Source organism: Buteo buteo, chromosome 2, assembly GCF_964188355.1.
Source record: "Buteo buteo chromosome 2, bButBut1.hap1.1, whole genome shotgun sequence".
Lineage (NCBI taxonomy): Eukaryota > Metazoa > Chordata > Aves > Accipitriformes > Accipitridae > Buteo > Buteo buteo.
Window position 1 is genome coordinate 75690890 of NC_134172.1, and position 21201 is coordinate 75712090.

The window sequence follows — 21201 nt, forward strand, 5'->3', positions numbered from 1 at the left end:
CTTTGAACGCTTGCAGATGCAGGATGATCCATTTGTTTTTATAGTGTTAATTCTGCTGACAAAACACAGGGAATGGCTATTTAAGACTCTTCTCCACCCCATATAGTCTAGTGTGTGACCAGATGCAAAAAACATGCAAAGTTGTCAGCCTCGAGTAGTAAAGGAGAATAAATTTTAGATCACAGATAACAATCTCTCATTGCCTCACACCATTGAGCTGAAATAATACTGGGCTGTAACATATCAAGCTGCCACTGATAGTTGCAACAGAATATTCAAAGAAAAATATGTTTTAAGAAGACGTGGTAATCTGATAATACGTATTTTTAAGGATATATGCAGAAAGGGAAATTGTACTTGTCACCATCTGGATCAATACTTTCAACAAATCATAATAAATGCTACTTACTGCTACTTAGTAGAGCATAATTAGTATTCAGTAAACCAATATTAAAATGTATGCTATGCTTTAAACTGTTTGACTGTATTAGCATTTAAATACCCTATTGTGTATTTGCTATTTCTTCTCTTCTTATAAAACTGTATTCTCCAGAGTTCAAAATGATTAATTTCCTTTAGAATATGTACAATGCAAGGATTTAACAATTCCTTGTATTTAATAATTGCTCAGTAGCCAGGCTTATTATTTCGCGTAAGCACTTGGGTACAGAGTCATCCAATATTAGGTCAATCATGCTAATAGCGAAATCTGCATAGCGCTTCCCTTCTCCTCCTGGCCCCTGGCTGTGGAGTGGCTGGCCAGGGAGGATGAGAAGGGCTTCCACCACGCAAGCACTGTACGAATTCATTTCACATGTCATCCTTCATTTTCTGCCTACGAGAACAATTGACAGCTGGATCAGGGGCTTGACATGTCTTTGGAGAGTTTTGCCCTCCTTGGCATTTGCAGACAATAGTACAGCTCTGTCTGACAAACAAAACCTTTTTTTTTTTTTCTTTTTTCCCCCCAGCAAACTGGCTTTCTCTTCTCTCACTCTTGCTTACGAGCAGCTATTCCCTCCCGTGCACAAGGAGCATCAAACACCACCAACATAATTTTAACTCGGACTCCAGGTTTAGCCCCTGCAAAGTGATGAAGGGGCTTCCCTCCACCGTGATACTTAATCAAAGTATTTATGGAAAGTCCTGTATAACTCTCGGAAATTATATTCCCTCTTTTTCTCCCCCCCCCATATAATCTAACCTTTTTTCTGTCCTGCGACTGTGAATAAGTTATTAAATATGTGGCAGCTGAGCTGGTAAAGTGATTTACATCCTGCTTGCAGGGCTAGCCTTGAATATGATAAGTGTGCCTGTCTGAAAGATGGAGCTAAAAAGGAAAATTTTCCAAAAGAGGGAGGTGAGGCAACTTTTCTGTTAGCAGAGGGCGTTGAGAAAATCTGGTAATAAAAATGAACGTTGAGTTTGGCTGGCTCGAGGGCAGTGTTTTGTACCTATAGGCTATTTTAGGAAGCAGCTAACTTTGTCATCTCCGTATCGTTTTCCCCGGGATGGAGACGGAATGGTTGGAGCTGCCCCGGCTGCTGGGACCTGGCACTTCTTGCTACTACACGGGGCTGAATGTCCTCTCTGACTGCCTCAGAGCAGGGGTTATCTTTAGTCATGTCATAGCTCTGTGCAGCGACAAGGGGCTTTTAAATTTGTTTTATAGGAAGGAAACTGAGGCCTTGTCCTGATTTCGGCTGGGATAGAGTCAGTTTTTTTCCTAGTAGCTGGTACAGTGCTGCATTTTGGATTTAGGATGAGAATAATGTTGATAACACACTGATATTTTAGTTGCTGCTGAGCAGTGCTTACACTAATTCAAGGACTTTTCAGCTTCTCATAGTGCCCTGCCGGCGAGTAGGCTGGAGAGGGGCACAAGAAGCTGGGAGGGGACACGGCCAGGACAGATGACCCCACTGACCAAAGGGATATTCCATATCAAATGGTGTCATGCTGAACAATAAAACTGGGGAGAGTTGGCCGGGGGAGCGGCAGCCCGCTACCTGGGGACGGGCTGGGCATCGGTCAGCGAGTGGTGAGCAATTGATTGTGTATCACTTGTTTTGTATATTCTTTTATCGATATTATTGTCTTCCCTTCCTTTTCTGTCCTATTAAACTTCATCTCAACCCACAAGTTTTACCTTTTTTCCGATTCTCTCTCCCATCCCGCTGAGGGGGAGCGAGTGAACGGCTGTGTGGTGTTTCGCTTAGAGCACAACAGGCCTCTTAAGGGATCAGTGTGGGAAGCCTGAAATATGGCTCCTTTGTCACCGTTCTGAGACCACAGGGCCGATTTAGTGCATCTGCTGTGACTTGGTTCATCAGTTTCTGGGGAAGGAAAAACCCTGTGGTGGTCCTGTTGTTAAAAGCTTCCTCATACTCACGTCCTTTATCGAAGGGTGTGGTTTGGGGAAACGTCTGTTTTCCCCTCTCCTCGGGGTCCCTCCTGAGGTGCCAGCGTCCCCTGTCAGCATCGGCCTGCAAGATTCCCACTTCAGGCAGGCGGCCGCCCTGTTCCTGTGAGGTAAGAGCAGGGAAAATGCTCAGTTGGCCTAAAAAAAAGGCAGAAATGTCAGCAGAGGTGGGCAGGAGTGTTTTGGTGGGAGGTAGAGGGTCAGCCTTGCGCCTTCTGGAACACCAGCCGAAGAGAGGGAGGGGGAGCCGGGCAGAGTTCGGCAGGCCTTCAATCTGAGGTAAAATGCTGTGATTTTATTTTGAGAAATCTGTCTGTGGACATGAAGTAATTAACCAAAACGACCTCTGTTTGCTGTGTAGGCTTTGCTCTGGTTAAAGTTTGGAGATGGCAATGTTTCCTCATCCCTGCTATTTCTAGGGGCGGGAAAGAGAATTGTTTCCCCACTTAAATAAAAGTGTGATTCAGCTTTTTAGCTAGACACAATTAGTAATTTTTAGCAACAGTTTCCAAGCTCAGCATTTTTTAAAATACACTAAAATCCATCTTTTCTTTCATCCAGACATATGAGCAGTTGAAAAGAGAATTAGGGATGGGATTTTAGAAGAAAGGGGCAGGCTTAATAAAGCCACAAATTTATTAGGGTATCCTATCAAGCCTTTTTTTTAAAGGATGATGTGTCTGAGTTAGGATGCTTCTGCTGTACAATGACACAGGTCAGTCCCTCTTCAAGCTCTGGGCAATTCATTTGTTCCCCTGAATTCTTCACCTTTTCTGCCGGAGGGAGAGGACACCACAGGGGGAAATCACCACTCCCCTTCTCAGAGGTTTTTTCTTTGACCTGTTATCTGCATAGGCCTCCAGGCATAAGTGATTTTGTATTAACATTCTCCTGAATGATTGAATAATGAACTTGTGACTCTGCAGCTTTTCAGGTGCTATCATTCCTGTGCAGTTGTCTGGAAAACAGGACTTCTGCCTGCCTCTCCTGCATGGGAGGGTCAGGGACTGCTCAGACCTGTGGTGTCCTGAAGGTGCTGTCCAGAGGGGATGTCGGAGAATCAGGGTCTCAAAACACCCTGGTGAACATCAACAGTATCAGGGGTTGTAAAGGAGTGTGGAAATGTTTTGCTCGTGTTTCCCGAGAGGTTTTTCTTCCTCACCTGCAATCTGATCAGATCTCCTGCCCTGCTACAGGATATTCGCTCTTAACACATTCATGTGGCAGGGTTATGAGACTCCCTGCTCAGATAAGCCTCTGAGTTTGACTTTGTGGACTGAAAGTGTAACTAAAAACCACCCATGGCCTTGCAGTAATATTTTGTTTTTCATAAATGCAGGCATTCTAGCATCTGTCAGTCTGTGCTGCTCAGAGATGGATAGCCTTGAACAAGCCTGCTGTCTGCTGCAGGTGTAGTATTGCTAAGTGCTTAAAGAAGCACCGTGCATCCTTCTTTATCAAGGGGATTGCATCTCTGGTAAGGAAAGGAACAATAGGAGTTGGGTTGATACTTGATTTGAATGAGAGGGATTTCTTAGATCCTTCGGTCTAGCTAGGAGATGAGAGATAAGCCTTACAGAAGAATTGCATGTGGTCTCTGAAATACCCAACAAAACTCTGGTCCCTCTCCCTGTAGGCTACTTAGCTGAGAAACTCAGCCCTGTATCTCGTGTAGATAAAATTGCCGTCAAATCTGTCTGAACTCTTTCTGCTTTCAGAAAACATGCCACTGAGGTGAAGATTTAAATCAGGCTTTTAAATTCCAGTGGTAGTGGTAAAAACACATTTCACAACACCATATTAATTGGTGAATTACAATTAATTTCCTGTAGAAGCCCGTATTATGTTCTCAATAATACCAGATGACGTACTATAATTAGTTTCGTTATGGTGAATTCTGAATTAATTATTAATGTCTTGCTGCTTATTTAAATGCCTCTGCTTGGGTCATTTTCATGTCTGGCAGGAAACTGGGGTTATAGTCCATGCCATTTCTGCATTTACTTGCACTGTGATCGTAACGACTGTTAGCTGATGATCTGCTTAAATGGAATCTAATGTTGTCCTTTATGAAAGAAAAGGTTATCCACAGCCTGTGGTCCTTCATACTCTGTTGAGCATGCCAGTGGTTGCCTACTTGTGGTGAGACAACAAGGATACCGTGTGCTTTTGTGGGTTCACCACTGGCCTGCGGTTTATCTGAGCTGTTGGTGTGATGGGGAAGGGTGGTGACCTCTTCTTGATTGTGTGTAGTATACAGTGCCCTTATTGAACTCTGCTATTCATAAAACTGGTTTACTTGCATTTACAAGGAATGGTAAGGGGAGGAGAGTAAAATGGCCAGAAAACACGAAGAAAGCTAGAAGTTGGCATGTAGTGGCTTTGATGGACCCACCCTGATTTACAGCATCTGAAGATTACACCCAGTATATTATAGGCAGTGGATAAGGATGGAGGCAAGAAATGATTATTACACATCAGAAATACTCGTCATTTTTGTGGTTTAATCGGAGATGTGTATGTTTTCTGTATATTAAATAGTAGCAGTTGGTATGAGAAAGTCTACTTACCAGTCTACCACTCCTTGAAATGTTTTCTTCATTCAAGTTGGGTTGTTCCTCCTCTCCACCCTATTTACCCTAACCAGTGAAATACTAATGAAATATTCTGTATTATAACATAAAGCTTTTCTCACTCCCCTTTTTCCTATGTATTTTCTGCTTAGGGTCTTTGAGTCAAATATAAAAAAAGTGAGAGAAAGCTTAACTATTTGTTGACTTTCTTCAGGTGACCTGGATTGTGAGAACCTCTAAGGTGGAAAACGTACGGAGCATTCACTCAAGTGTAAATCAAAGGAAATATTTTAAAGACTGTAAAGCTCCGTACCATATAAATAAAAATATTTGAGGGGTCATGTTCACCAAGCAAGCTGGTATTTGTAATAATGATTAAATATAAATATGAAGTTGAGATGCTCCAGCTGATGGAATGGTGAAGTGGTTGTGTTCAGTTTACAAGTGGAGCCGGTTTTCTGAAGCAAGATGAGGTCAGACTGTATCGGTTTAATAGCAAGCAAGGTACAGACTTGGAGGTATGGTTATTCAAGAACATGATGTCTGAGTGAGTCTTGAGGAATACCAAATCAGGCTCAGCTTTGATGAGCTAACTTTAAATATGAGAAGTTTAATTATGAGTGACATGGCATTAATTTTAACTGTTCGAACAATACAGTATTTCACTAAGGAAAGAAAATATATGCCTCGTGAAACAACAAACAGGATCATTTTATAAATCAGCCATTGATTTTATGACATACACATGATAAACTTAGGATGTTAATCATTGTTAAACATGTTGAATGAAAGACACTGATCTTCTTTATGAAGAAAGAGAATAAACAACTTCACAGTTGTAAAATGGGAATCAAAATCCATACAGAAATTTTTTTGAAAGAATGTACTGTAAAAAAAAAAAATATTTCTGTCATGGCAAGACTCTCTAGTGAATTAAAATTTCTGATTTAAAAAGGTGAGAATCTTATTCAGTCTATTTCAAAAGAAAATAACTGCTATCTTAAGTTAGCTGAAAAATTCAGCAAGCCCAAAAACATTTCTTTGGCAGTGGTCTCTAACACATGCTTAGGGAGTATTAGAAGTTTGATTCTTCCCTGATAAATGTTTTTAGTGATCAATGAAAGACTCTGTGCACTTCTTCAAATATTTTGTATTGATGATGATCTTTTGTAGTACTTCACACTGTTGTAAAATCCCAGTATCTGATTCCATTTATACCTGACGTTGCAAATTCTGGTAGTTATTCAAAGATATTTTGGAGGTAGCAAATAGAAAAAAGTAAAATATATATCTGACTATTAAGGACATGTAGATGAAAAATGCAAAAACTACTTACCCTGATAACGTGTTATTAAGTAACAAAAATTTAGTGTGATGTCAAGACAGAAATCCATCTTTCTGCCAAAAGTCTGGAACTAGCTATAGCTTTTCTGTTTTGCTGCTGCAGCAATCAGGTTTGCCAATGTAAAATCAGGCTCCTGGACACAGTTAGTCCCCAGTGTTCTTAAACTCAGCGATTAGAGACTCAAAGTCCTCATTACCTTTCTGATCTTTGGTACCAACATCAGTGTATAAGACAAGACCTATATATTTTAATTATGTATACTTCATCATGACAATGTTCTGTTCTCTCCTGTGGTCAGAAATGCCACGAAGCAGTGCGATGTTGTGTGATGTGCTCATGCACTGTTAAACCTGAACAGGATCACTAATTATAGGCAGTAATTAGCATTAGGATTTTTATAAATCTTTAAAGAGTATCTGTATATATGTAAAAAGAAGACTATAATGTTGATCAAGCATGCATCAATGTTTTAAAAGAAATATTCCTCAGCCTTCATAGTTCACCACATTGTATGATAGGTGTTTCAGCCACAACTAGCTCGGGCTTGAGGTGAATTAATGTTAGCATCTTTTAAGGGAAAAAAACCAAACTAGCAAACCAGAACAAACTCCCAAACCCAGCCATTTCCAGCTAATTTCTGTCTCTTCTCAATCCTGGGTGAGCTAGAGAGACTTGTTGACATTTGAATCTCCACCTCCTGATTAGCAGGCTCTGCTCTGCAGCCCGTGTGAGAGCATGAAAAGACATCTGTGACCGGGCCAAATTCCTGGAGAATGGCTTGTTCTGGTGTACAGCCAGTGTGGGGGGCTCTGTGGGGGGCTGAGGATTGCTGCAGCCGAACAGAGCTCTAAACCTTTCTGCTTGGACTTGCAGGAGGTGACGCTACTATGGATATTAATCCCTGGCTTTAAGATTACGGCTTGTAATAGGGAAACCAGTTCCATGTTCTCAACAGATGGCAAATGTTTTCATCTACTTTTTTTGCTAAGTAGGTTTTATCCTCAACAGTTTTTTATATTATTTCCACCAAATTTTCTTGGATGCAAATACTGTGTTTTTATTTCGTTTTGGTTCTTGCTTGGCTATAAAATTCATCTTAAATAATGTGGGTTATGCTTGTTTTAATTTTCCACTATCATTTTAACACTGGCAGCTTAAAGTATATTTATGATACAATCCAGTGTTGGAAAATGAGCTGTAATATACATTATACTCAGTTTCCTAGAATGTAAAAATATCTTTGCAGTTATATTCTAAGCAATAACTGTCCTTAGGGGCTAAAAAAGCACATGCAGTTTACTTTGTTTCTTAAAGTTAATCATCACAACTCAAATGTAAACTTAAAAAGCATTAAATGCTGAGATAAAATGTAAGGAGTACTTTGTGGTTTAAAACCATGAAAGATAATACAAAACATTTTATTGCAAAGGGAACTTTGTATTTCCTTTTGCAGAAATACGCTCTAATAACTGATGATCAGACTCTTTCATTGGCCACATATAAAGCTACAGTGTCAGAATACCAGGTTAGACACAATGAACTGCACCATTCTGGCTGAGTAGCCAACCAAGGAGGAAACGGCTGAATTCCTAATTTTGATCTAAGTGACTTGTTACTTTTCATGCTCTTCACCCTATGTCTTATCTCCAATCTATTGAGAACATAAATTTCACTTTTGTGGTTTTTTTATTTATTTATTTAAAGTATATTTTGGAAGTAGAGAGAAAACAGCAGAAAGATGAAACAGAACAGAGATTTCACTTACCTTCGTGTTTTCAACCCATGTGTGAATTTCCAGGACCGTTAGTAGAAATCAGCCGGCCAAACGCCCATGCAGCACTTACAGTGTTGGGCAGCCTCCTCTGACTTGTTTCCTGCATGATTCATGACTCTTTGCTTGGTATAAATAATTCGAATTCTGTTTCTTGCTGAGAGAGTTTGAGTAATGTGTCTTCAGAATGGGCTCAATCCTTAAGTGGGGAAATACCAGCATTAAAAGAAATGGCCTTTTGGTCAGGACCAGCAAGTTGTGTATCACAGAATACTTTATTTTTGGAAAGTTCTCCACTGATCAACTATAAGAAGAGTAAAACAGGATACACAGGTTGGCTAAAATACATTTAAAATAATATATGAGAAAAGGAAGGGAATAATCTTTCTCATTAAATGAGCCCAGCAAGTAGGATGGCATTGTTAGTGTGGTAGAAGGGATATTTCCCATTATTAAGTATATTCATATGACATGAAATGTCTGAGACTGAAAGCAATTTATATGTAACTTAAGGAATAATCGATATTGATTTGGAATGAAGAATGCTATAATCTTGTTTTTGAGAGATTCATACAACTGCAGTTGTGTGAAAACTTGATTCTAGTATACCTTCCCATGCAGCAATGGACCATAAAGATTGATTATACATTAAAAGCAATATTTGGGTGAAAAAATACGCTACGCAGATTTTCAACTCTCTTTTCTCTAGCTGCGTTTGCTTTCTCCTTTCAGATGTGCAAGCATGAATGTTTCCAAGAGGGGCCACAAGCATGCTTAGACCCCAGTAGTGTAATCATACCTAACACTTAGATAGCAGTTTACACCTTTGCAGCACTATACAAATGAATGGATTCATTCTCAAAACACCTATGAAAGAAGAACTCTTTGAATATTGCATATGAAGAGGGATTGATGAACAATCATATTTGTAACTTATTTTTCATTTTCCAGGAACACTTGTTCAAACAAGTTCCTGCTTACAAGGTGGTTCATGAATAAGGAAAACATTTGTAAATACTCAAGCAAAATACACTGTATGCACAAGTGTTTGCATCAGTAAAATTTTATCGCTTTGAAATCTCTTTTGGAGATTAGGGAACAAAAGCAAATTCTACTTTGAAAGGTTACCGCAACACATAGTTCAAGGTATAAATGATATATACTCAAAGTAGTGGTTCTGGTAAGTAGTATATATTGGCAGCTTTGCCTGGTATTTGGTAGTGCATGGACATACACTTTTTTTCTATTTGCTGTAGCTTGTGCTTCAGAATCTAGGGTTTTATTAACTGCACTAAAAAAACATTCCCCCCAACACACGAATAATGCTGTGTTTTTGCTTGAAAAACTTACCTTCAGAGTCTGAAAGAGAAATGTGTAATGATTCATTTTTCATTTCTGCAGCCAACTAGAGGTAAAAGTTCTGGAAAAGGCGTACTTTGTATCTTGCGGTCTTCTGGATTCTAGTTTAGGAGCCTGGTGGTGGAACTGAACCATCAGTGCTGCTTGCCGTGTCAGTGCTGAGTAAGCCACAGCAAGAAAAGGCAGCAGAATAGTGTTATGAAAAGCTACAGAATCTGGTAAGAGTAGCTTTTGTCCTCCCAGTTTGCAGTTAGTGGTGCTGGTTATTTCAAGGAAGTTTTCTGGTTGTCTGGAAAGGCATTGATTTGGGCTTCTCCTACAAAAAGTCACTGCTTAAGGCTCTGTGAGGAAAAAAGAGAAATAATTCCTTTAATGTTCTACTAACTTTGAGAAAGCAGCACAGCGATACTCCAATTAGCACACCACAACAGGGCTTTCATTTCTCTCAGTTTTAGTGCACATACCTTCTTTTGCTACCTCAGCTACCTCAGTGTATTTGACTGAGAAGGTTTTTGATTTCTCTTTCTTTTTTTTTTTTTTTTTTCCCCAATCACTTCCTAATTTTCCGTACGTCTGGCACTTGGTAGGAGTTCCTGTGCAATAGGTGTGAGCAGACCTACTGTCTGAAATCCATCCAACCTTCTCCAATGCTTTATCAGTTTATTACAGGAAAAGTCATCCTTAGGGGCTTGTGTGTTAAACACTTCATCTGAATGTGCATAGTAGGACTGTTGCTTCCTGTGCAGTGCTTGTGTACATATTTATTTTTGGGAAAACCTGCACAGAAATATGGCAACTTTACTGCACAGCAATCCTCCGGCCAGAGCTGTGGTTTTGGTTATTTGTTGTTGCTGCTGAGGTAGTGCAAGTTTCTGGGTAATTATTGAGATAAAATATGACATTAGCTATTGCCACGTAATGTGACAGCTGGTCTGGATCACCTATACCAACAGTGGGTGGAAGCAGAATTGGTGTGCACAAGGCATTGCCCATGTGTTGAGGAGGATGAAGGTTATTTAATAACTGGCACAAAAAGAAGTGAAAGCCCAAAGTAAATGTGGAAGGTTTCCAGTATCGCCAAGATTGCAAGGAAGAAGAAATTTGTACAGACAAAGCCTAAATTAAGAATGTACTTGGGAATTGTGCTTGTTTTCAAGACTTCAATCCACATGTGTGCTTCCCCTGCTATTGCAGCATGTTGTCTACTAAAGTTCATTGGTATTTTTCCAAAGAAATCCTGCTGACCAGTTGCTGTAGATTGTGCTGTACAATTGCTCAAAGCCACAGTACCAAATATTTGAAAACATTTGGAGTCCTAGATGTAGTTAGAGGTGTTTGCTTGCAGTGGACAAGAATTTTGCACAGAGGTTGCTGGACATCAGGGAAGCTGTTTATCAGCAGATGCTCTATTTTTCTAGTTCAGGATTCAGAAGCAGTGAGTTTTATCGTGGACTTGGAATCCAAACAAACTGCTACTGTGGTAATATTGTAGGTTATTATATTAAAATATAGTTTGTCTATGATGTACAACCTTCTTTTTTTCTAGTTTCTGAACATTCCTGAATATTTTTACTTAGTGGAGATGATGAAGGGTATCCATGCTTAGGTGATTAAGAGGACCAAGTTCAGAACCTGAGCCTCAGAGATGTATTAGCCACACAAAAACAATGCTGTGAAGAGAGGAGGTGTGTTGCCATCATGGTAATTCCAAACGGATTTCAAATTTTGACCATAAAATAGTTCTTAAGGCAGGTTAGATGTGATTTTTTTTTATTTTTTTTTTCCTAAAGTGCTTCTCTGACCTGAGGATAACTTCCTGGTTTTCCTCTTTTAGAAGTCTGGATCTTTCATTTTTCATCGTGTCAAATTCCTGAAGAGTTTTGTCTTTTAAATTCAAATGATGTATTGGCTTGGAAATAAATGCATGAATGCCAAAATAAATCAATGAAAGAGTATCAAAAATAATAGAAATGAATGAGGCAAACATCACTATAAATGGAAAACAATGAAACCCTGATCGTTCTAATTTGACATCCATAAATTCGCAGTGAGGCTGTATGCACATTAAGTTAACCATGTGTGTAAGTGTTTGCAGGATTGAGATCTGACGTAATATTGTGTCACAGAAGTGCATACTTAAATGCATATACAAATTAAAGCACATATAAGAAAGTAGATCAAAATGGAATTGAGTAAACAAGACTTAAAAGTGTGCCCAAACTAATACTGTTATGTAATTCTTAATTGAAAACAGTTACGAGCCTATTTTTGTGTATGTAGTACCGTATCTAAGCAACATGTACCCATTCTTTATAGGATATTGCAATCAGAGGAAATAAGATTCTCCTCTTTGAAAATGTAAAATGGCTTGATACATTTTTGTTTATTTTTCAACTCCCTGAAACAAGGTGACTGCGAACAGTTGTGTGCTATTATGGTGCAGATGGTTTTGAAGACACTAAGACAGGGGTCAAGAGACTGTAGTTCTCGCTCTGCTGGTGACTTTCCAGGTTACCTTCATAAACTTACTTCCATCTACTTTTTTTTTTCCCTTCACTTTTCCTCTGCTCTGTATAGTCATGGTTTTGGAGGGCATCACTTCCTGTGGTTTATTTGTATGGCATGTACTGTATGCTTGGCTCTTGTGCTTAGAATAGTTCTTGCTGTACTGTAGTAGTATGAGAAATGGTGTTTAAAATGACTGTTTTACTAGAGCAAAGCTCAGCTTCGTTCCTTCATCACCTTTGCCAGTAAAAAGTGGTTTTGTCCTAGGATCTTACAGCATGACATTATCATTGTCTTCCTCCTATGGCAGCAAAACCCTCCTGAAATTGGGAAAACCTCAAGTCAGAAACAATACAGACACATTGCTTAAAAAGACTCGGTCCTCATGTTTTAGTAAAAAGAATCACCATTCATAGAGTCCAGACCTGTAAAGATGGGGCTCATTTCTGGTTTATATGCACGTAAATTCCATGATAGTCAGGTCAGTGCAAAAACTCACCTTTGAACCACATCAGGAGAAAGAAAAGAGATAGCACCATGCATAGCAGTAGCACAATACCCTGGTCCTGAAACACCTGCTTGTGTTCTGCAGGCCTGCCAGCTTTTTGACATTTTTAATCTTGCCACTCTCTTTTCTTTTTTCTTTTTCTGTTGGAACAATAATAAACCTATGAGAAGAGATGGCTGTTGTCGTGCTGATCTGAGGTTTGAAAAATGTGAGCTGGCTTAAACGCAGTTGTGGGGACTCTGTTCTTGCAGAGCTAGGATGGTCTGGTTTTTAATCATTCTCTGCCACCACCTCTGCATGCCCTCCATTTCCTTCAAAAGTCTATACTGAGTGACCCAAAGCCAAAAGTGATATTGTAGCACCAGGCAGTGAAATCGCAGGGATATAAATTATATATCAGGCAAGCTCTGGCTATACTATAGAGAGGCCTGAACATGTACAGTAACATTGCCTTGCGAGTCACCTGTCTATAGCGGTCAGCAAACTGCTGTCCCAGGGGTGACTGTAATAGACAGCCTTTGGATGAGTTTGTTTGGCAGCCTGCTGACCCCAGGCTCCGGTACTAATCTCTGATCAGTAACCATCTGCTCAATGCAACCCAAACGACTAAGCACTTTTCTAACTGTCAGGGATGACCTGGAGAAACTCATGGGGGAAATAAAACTATCAGCCACTGATTGGAATACTGATAGCCATCATTTAGTGTGGTGCTGCAGGAAACCAAATTATGCCTGCCTTGCTGCTCAGTGATATTGTCAATTTGAAGTTAAATCTTCTTGATCAATCCAGGCTCAGTTTTGCCACCTTTTGTTGTATTGAATTACGCTTCCTAATGGGAATGGTCTCCTGTAATCCAGTGGTATGCATCGCTCTATAAGAGAGTGCAGTTACAGGATGTGGTGTTTTAAAAACAGTTTGTGTGTTTTCTTGCCTTACTTGCACCAGGCTCTGATCTGAGTTTTTATGCAAGTCTGGAGTTAGTTCTTCAGAGTGAAAGGTATTGTGGTAGTTTCACTGTGGTGCAAACATGCAAAGAAGTTGTTGGGTCCTTGGAAATCATTGTATATGGAGGAGAGATTTACTTTTGACTTGTCCAGCTTTTTAATTTGTCATGGAGGCAAAGCACAGAGGCTTTTGTAGTTACTCATCTTTGAGCAGGAAGCAGACTTTTTGGCTCTGACATGTGTAAACTGATGGAAGCCAAACACCTACAATACAAATCCTTGTCAGTCACCATCAACTAATGTACACAATTTCCTAAACATCTGTTCAGTCATTACCATATTAAATCTGTGGTACCACAAATGTCTGCATGTTAAAACAGAGATCTGTATTTTAGATGCCCTAATTGAGTTTTAAATGTTAATTCATTACCTAGGTCACAGGACACAGAGAGAAGTAAAGTTGTTTGTGAAAGCTGGGAGACCAATACTGCAATCCTCTCTTGGTGTTTGCTCTGGTAAAACTGTGGCTGGCTCCTGCTGGGGTTCAGAGTCAGCAACGCAGTATTTGGCCTTGTGGGAAGGGTTGATGACAGTCTGTTGACACCCGTAATGCAGTATCATGGTGATACCAGCCAACACAAAAATGATCATCCACCAATGCATCATGGTTTGCTGTACCTATGTGACTGGTCTTCCTGACCCTCTCTCTGCTGCCCTGTGTGGGTTGGTCTGACACTACACTGCATTGTCTGCAGAAGTCAGGTACCATATGTGACAGGTTAAAGGGTATTAAAGGGTTAAAAAAGAGCAAGGTGTGAAAGATTTCCATGCAGGAGCTTCTTTTGTTCAGTGTGCCATTTATGGGAATTTTTCTTCCCAGTGGGCAAAGGCTGTGCAGGAATAGACTTTAATATTGGTTATGTGAAAGATTGAAATACTGATGCATATTCCTAGGCAGAATGTCTTGCGAGTGGTGGGCAAGCGCTCTGTAGTCTTTCCTAAATCAAAGCACCCTGCTTCTTACAGATGAGTCCTGGATAGGAGTGCATTTCTGACCATGTTCAATTTTTTGAAAATGCGAACGGATTTGTCATGCTAAAAAGGTCACACGAAGGAATTGGAGCACTGGAAAGAAGGTTTAAAAAATAAATTATATGTAGGTAAAGGAATTTCTTTTCTGTCATCTAACTCTAGGCATGGATCTTTGAAATGAAGTTGGCTTATGAATTTATAGGGATTGACTTATAACCATGCCATTTTACTGTGTCGTCTTATTTTCGTTCTTTGTTGATGCAATGATTACTGATAGCATGTAAAATAGTTTCTCTTTCCTGCTAAAGAGTCTCCTTGCAACTTGTGCAATCACTTGTACCTTGACATTTATTCCAAGATGCACTTAATACCTATTTTTATATATATATATGGGTCCTCCTTAGCCTGAATAGTTCTATAAATACTGAAAAGAGCATGAACACCTCTTTCATATGGACTGGCTCAGGAGAAAAGCTGAAAGATGGACTGTGTTTTTCTGGGTACTTGATGACCACTAAAAATTTACTGTAAACTGCCCAGAAAGTGAGGGAATGTATGGGAAGAGGGAGATGCATTTGACAGAATCAAAATGATGAGGAGAGATGCAGCGAGCAGAAGTGGGGAGACTTCTGTGAAGGAGTTCGTGCACTGAGCTCAGGACTAAAGGGAGTATGCGGTGGGATAAACAACAGCTAAACTGGAGCTGGCAAAGGTTTTCCTGCAAGAGCCCTCAGTTTTTCAGTTCTGGTGCTGTCTGGTGGCCCCAATCCATGATTCGGCTCCTGGGTGGGACTGACCAAGCAGCTCCCTTAGCAAGTCTCAGGCAGCCCGAGCCGAGGCTGTGCTCAGATCTTGCCTGGGCTTGTGGCCAGGGGTGCTTGGATGCCAGTCGGCAGCGCTTCAGAAGGGCAGATGGAGCACAACTCTTGTGCTTTTGTGTTTCCGTCGCCACTTGTAGCACACAGTCAGAGCATGGTGTACCTGGCTCCAATTTCCCACGTGTGGAGGGGCAGTCCGCTCATTTCGCGTTGGGGCTTTGCCTGGCGGCACGACCTGGCTCTGTTCCCAGCTCCAATGGGCTGGGAGTGACGGGCTTTCTCTGGTGTGCATCAGCCAAGGGCTCGGAGGAGGGCGATGCCAAGTCAGCACACTGGCTGCTGGAGTTGGAAGATGCTGACCCATATATTGTGTTGTAGCAGTGCCTTCCTTCCCTGCCCTCCTCTGAGGGCACCGCGCCTGGCTCGAGTGCCATAGTGCTGGGACTTGGTGCTGGGCAGTGAGTCTCTGCAGCCACAAACTGAGCAGCTGGAACTTAATCACTCCAGCTATCCTTAATTAAGCCTCTGAATACCCCTATCTGCTAGCCAAGTTAGTGTTAGCCCAGTCCTACAGATGGTGAAACTGAGACACAAGGAGGTTAAGTAACTTGCCCAAGGCTGTGCAGTGAATGGTGACAGATCTCGGATTAGAGCTTGCGAGTTCTTGGCTCACAGTGGCTCCCGCGGTCTGCTGGACCGTGCTGCCCAGCCGACCGGTTTGGTCATGCATGCTGCTTGCATCAGAGCTTTCTCAGCCATAAAATCTTGTCTCCCATCTCCAGAGGAAAATCTGTCATCCTCTCAGCACAATCAAATCACTGAATGTTTTGGGGTTTTTTCATTTATTGGTGTAGTTTTAACTGTTACTTCAGCTTCTCAGATGATTCCCCCAATCCTCCCCAGATCACCTAGCTGATCATAAAGGATACTTTATCATTTATGCTCTACCTGAAAAGTCCATAGGTGTGGAATAGCTTTCATTGTTCCCATGCTATTTGAAAGCCTTCTCTGCATCATGCCATTAATGTGAAATCACAGGCTAGCTGAGCAGCAGTTCTTTTTATATGCCTTATGGTCAGTAAACAGGTGCTTTGCAAATGGTGGGTGGTACATCGGTATCATCATAGGAGATACTGACACAAATACTGGTCTTACACAAGAGGCTGTTATTTTTCAGAGATACTTTGTGCTGAAAAGGTCAAGTCTTCCTGCTACAGGCAGTTGCATTTTTCACCAGTTAAATTCCCGACTCGCTCCGGAGATGTGTTCCTCTTCTGCCATTCCAGGGGAGGCTCCATCAGCTGCTGCGTGATGCTTTCCCCAGCCCCATCATACCGCATCTCTCCAGCGCACAGTGAGACCCCAGAGCATAGCAGACCCCTTTCATCCTCTGCTTTACGTAGAGACCCGGGTGGTTTCTCACAGCCAGCATCCACACCTTTTCACTACATAGTTGATGTGGATGACTAGGGAACGGGGACCCCTGCACCAGCCACAGTATGCAAAGGAAAGTCTAGGTGCAGCCTCTGCAATGCTGCTGCTGCAGTGTTTTCTGCAGGGTCTCAGCTAGATTAGGGTCTGCCGCATGTTTGTATCAAATGCCTTGGGCAGCGTTGTTTGAGGATGATGGGGTGCACCCCTCGAACACTGGAGTGAGAGAGGTGCCATTTGGCCCTCAGATTTCACGTTGTGAAGCAACTTGTTCATGTCATAATCTCCTAAGGATTAAAAGGGCTAAAAAAAAAAAAAAATTTGCTTATGTGATTGTAATGCCATGGATGGATGACAAAGAGCAGAATGCAGCTTCTGGCTACCAGGCTTTCACTGCAAACTCTGCTTCAGATTGTTTAAATGTTTTTCCCTTTCATTCTGCATGTTGTGCATCTCCACACTTCCAGCTTCCTGCCACTACAACAATATGAAATGTCAAAAGAGAAAGATTATTCCTGCAGTATCTCTAGCCCAACTGGAAGCAGTAAGTGCCAGAAATGTTAGGCAAACGCCTGTTCTGACTAGACTGCCAGCTTCGTTTTGCCGGCCCAAAAGGTTCAGGTAGGTTGAGTAAGCTTTGGATAAGAACCCACGCTTCTGGGTGCTTATCTGAACTGAACAGCCAAACTGTTTGAGATCTGCCCGTTGCTTCTTGAGACCAGATGTAAACCCATATTGTGCTTGCAGGGATGGAGGGAGAGCTGGCATGCTTGTTTATGCATACTTAACTGTTATGAGGATATTAATTACTATTATTTAGCAAAATTCTACTGTTAGGATGCAACTTTAAAAGAAGTATTTCTGATTACTTATTTTCATCTACTTCGTTCTCTGCTCACTTGATGAGAGCTGAGTAAATAATTCAAATATTTTCCTTTGAGGAATTCTTTATTAAAGATTTGACCACAAAATCCTTAGAGTGGTTCCATATTTGAAATTATTTGTAAAAGTCTTTGATGCATCATTCTGGGGTTTTGCTTTCTTTTTGGATTGCGATTATTGCCAAATTTTGTGATACTGGATTTCTGCATTATCCCGTGCTTTAGCTTCCGTTTCTGTATTTGACTGTTACACAATTACCCAGCACAGTATAAACTGAAATTTAGAATTGAATACACAGTTGGAAATTATTTACAAGCTCAAAATCTGTTGCTGTCTTATTCCTCAACGTTAGCTGCAAAACCTGAATGCTTGAATGTTTGTAGGAAGTGGTAACAAAAGCTTTGTAAATGTCGTTGAGCTGAATCTGAATCTTGGCTTTCAAATTCAAGAAACCTTTCCCCCCTCACTCTCTATCTCACTCTAACTTCTATTGTAGTTCAGATTTACACAGGCCTTGAGTTTATCTGTAATTCTGATTGCATTTACCCTACTGTAGTTTTCTGTCTTCACATTCCATAAATATATTCTTATACCAACAATATATGGATACCCATCACTGCTGATGGGGAGCACAACAGCAGTTCAGAGCATAGAGCGGGAAGGAGGTGGTGAGAAATAAGGATTATTCTGCCCTTCAGCAGGTGGAAGGGCAGCTCCGTTTCCCACTTTCAATCCATGATGGCTCCTTCACCATGTAATAACATAGCCATGTCAAGGAACCAATAAATTTTTCTGTCCCCAAAATAAATACATAAACAAATAAAAATCCCGGTCTAAGAGCTTGAGAGGGAAGGAAATACAGTATTGAAGAGAATTAAATTCAAACCTCAGGTATGCTTCAGGCATTTCAGGACAAAGAATCACCTTGTTCTGGGTGGGACTTCGGGGAAGCAGAGGCCATCATTTGTCGTCATCAACACTTGGATTGAAGTTTAGAGGGTCTGAAAATGTTTTCAGAAGGAAAATGGTACTATTGCTGGTTTGGCAGAGCAATAAAAGGCATACTCAAATGTACCAATTAAGAGGTGTGAATGGCATTTTTATGGCTTTGTTCTCATGCAGACTTTCAGCACAAGTGCATCCTGTATTGTAAGCCTGCTTTGGTCTGAAATGATTCACTCTGATTTATATTGTTTAATTAAAGGCTTTTAACATTTAATTATATTGGGAAAATAGCATTGGTGCTTAGGTCAGTTTATGGCACAGGAAATAATCTTATTTTTATTTTCTAGGCCGTGATTGCAAAACAGAACTTCAGAATCTCCCCAAATGGGCAAACCTCCCAAAACATTAGGTGTGCAGAATTGTGCATGCACTTGCACAGCTTGCATAGCAATCCATTTATTGCACTTACCTGCTTTGCATGCATAATCACATTAATTACTTGGGCAAGCTAGCTATGCTTTATGCGTATTTTTACAATCACTTGTACTGAACGCTTGTAAATATAACTGAGCTTTTTCTAACTGTAGTATATAATGTAATGAGAAAATTATCTGTGGAGTGGTAAAGTGGTAGCTTCTATATTGCCAGGAAGGATTTCCAGCATGCAGCAATTCTAGCTGTGAACATATCTGATTAAATTACATGAGTTTAGAATGAAAGTTGAATCAGTAAAAAGTATTTTCATCTTCTTACTGAAGGCCAGAATTTTCAAACTGGGTGTTCAGCATTCTGTAGCAATTTTTCTCTTCTTCATCATAATCCCCCCAAATGATATAATTGCATAAAATTGATACATGTTTAACAATTAAAAAAAAAAATAATCCAACTGACAACCATCAAATTGTACAGTACATATTTAGCTTACAGGAGATGGATGTATTCTGCAAGTCCACTTAGCTTTTTATCTTAAATTCTTGGATACAAGCCTACCGTTCCAAAACTCTCAACACAAAACTCTCACAGGTTGTCTCTACCCACCTGCCAAAAACCGTTGAAGCAGAAAGGGGAAAAGATGAAGACTGCAAAGAATCCACACTTCTTCTGTCACTCAGAGATAAGTAGGGTGGCTATCTTTTCTCTTCCTGGCACTGTCATCTTTCTTACCTTTGGTACTATTGTTCCTTGCTGGTCTCCAGTTTTTGTCTTGATTAAGTATGCAATTTGAATATTGGTGCAAGACTCATTCATTAGATGATGTCACGATTTCCAGGCACTGCATATGTTGCATTGCTAGGTGGCACTTAGCAATGTTTGGATCCCCATCTGTTACCTCAATTTGGCACATTGTGCCTGCACTTTAAACTCTAAAATGTTATGACACTGTTTCCTACGTTTCTGGGTGCCAGGTGGATTGGAGCCATTCCTCGAAGGATGTGCCTGTGCAGTGTAAAGGAGTAAATAACTTGGAATGGGCATTTGTCCTTGCTGTGAAGGACTGAGGGTGTCATTGTTCAATAACCAGCGCAACCGAAGCCAGCTACTTCCCAGAGTAATACTCCAGCTTCATGTTAATTATTTACTGAAAAGATGACAGCTATTTGGACGTTGTTGACTGTGGTTGTGTTTATTTCGGTAAACTGCACACGTCTCTTGTAGCAGAGGTACTTTCCCATTACTGCATCTCAGCACATCGCAGAAGTACCGGGTTGCGTTAACTAGGTAAACTTCCCGCAATGTGTCTGCTAGTTTGATAATCCCATCACAGCCAATTTGTTCTATGTGTCTGTTCTCCATGTAAAGGTAGCGAGAACTACATCCCTCCTTCTCTTTGTGTCCTTTCTGTCAGATGATTACTTACCCGGTAAAGCTTTGAAACAATTCTCCTCTCTGTCTCTCAAGCCATCTTTGCCATCCCCCTTTCTCTATATGTCTTCTGAGATTGTTAAAACTTAAAAACCATCTTTCTCTGGTTTTTCTTCACCCTTTTTTCCCTGGTTTGGGTGGAGAGTTGGGCCAGATGACCTCCCAAGGTCCCTTCCAACCTAAATAGATAGTGGTCTTTCGCTTGTGCTCTTCCTGCCTCTCTTCTCACTACAGGTTCCTAGTGGGCACCTTAGCAGCTCATATGGAATGATAAGCACTGGAGTGGTGAAGTCAAAAGCAAGCGTTTTAATTACGTTACGCAAAAAAGATAAAATCCCCTCAAAATAACTTCACTAACAGTGACCTAAATACTCAGTTCTGTCTGTATTTCTCCTAAAATTCATCAGAATTTAACTCCCCATTGTGTTGGTATACTTGAGAATTGGGTTAAAAGAGCTTGAAACTGGAGGAAATAAACTGGTTTGTAGACAGTGCAAATATTTCAGTACTGACCTGTTTCCAACACGTTATTTTTAGTGTATGACATTTTGCATCACTTTGCATTGAGATTTGATGTGACAGTATTAATAAACTTAAATTGAGAAGAAGAAGAAAACCTGTTTTTTCTGGCCAAGTACTGCTTAAAATCCTATGGTCTGAAAGAGCTAAGAGTAGGGACCAGGAGAGTGGCACCCTCAGGGGCTGGTGTTTCCCATATGATAGCTATAAAAAGATATCATGTAACAAGATGGTACATCTAACCAAAGCTCTCAAAATCATTTTATAATTTAGCAGTCACCGCC

The 21201-nt window shown here is 40.6% G+C and overlaps 1 protein-coding gene across 1 annotated transcript in view; it reads left to right on the plus strand.

The window, feature by feature from the left end:
• The window catches only part of CDH4 (cadherin 4), a 465783-nt gene that overhangs the window by 155532 nt on the left and 289050 nt on the right, over positions 1 to 21201 (plus strand). The gene's annotated exons all lie outside the window — the stretch shown is intronic.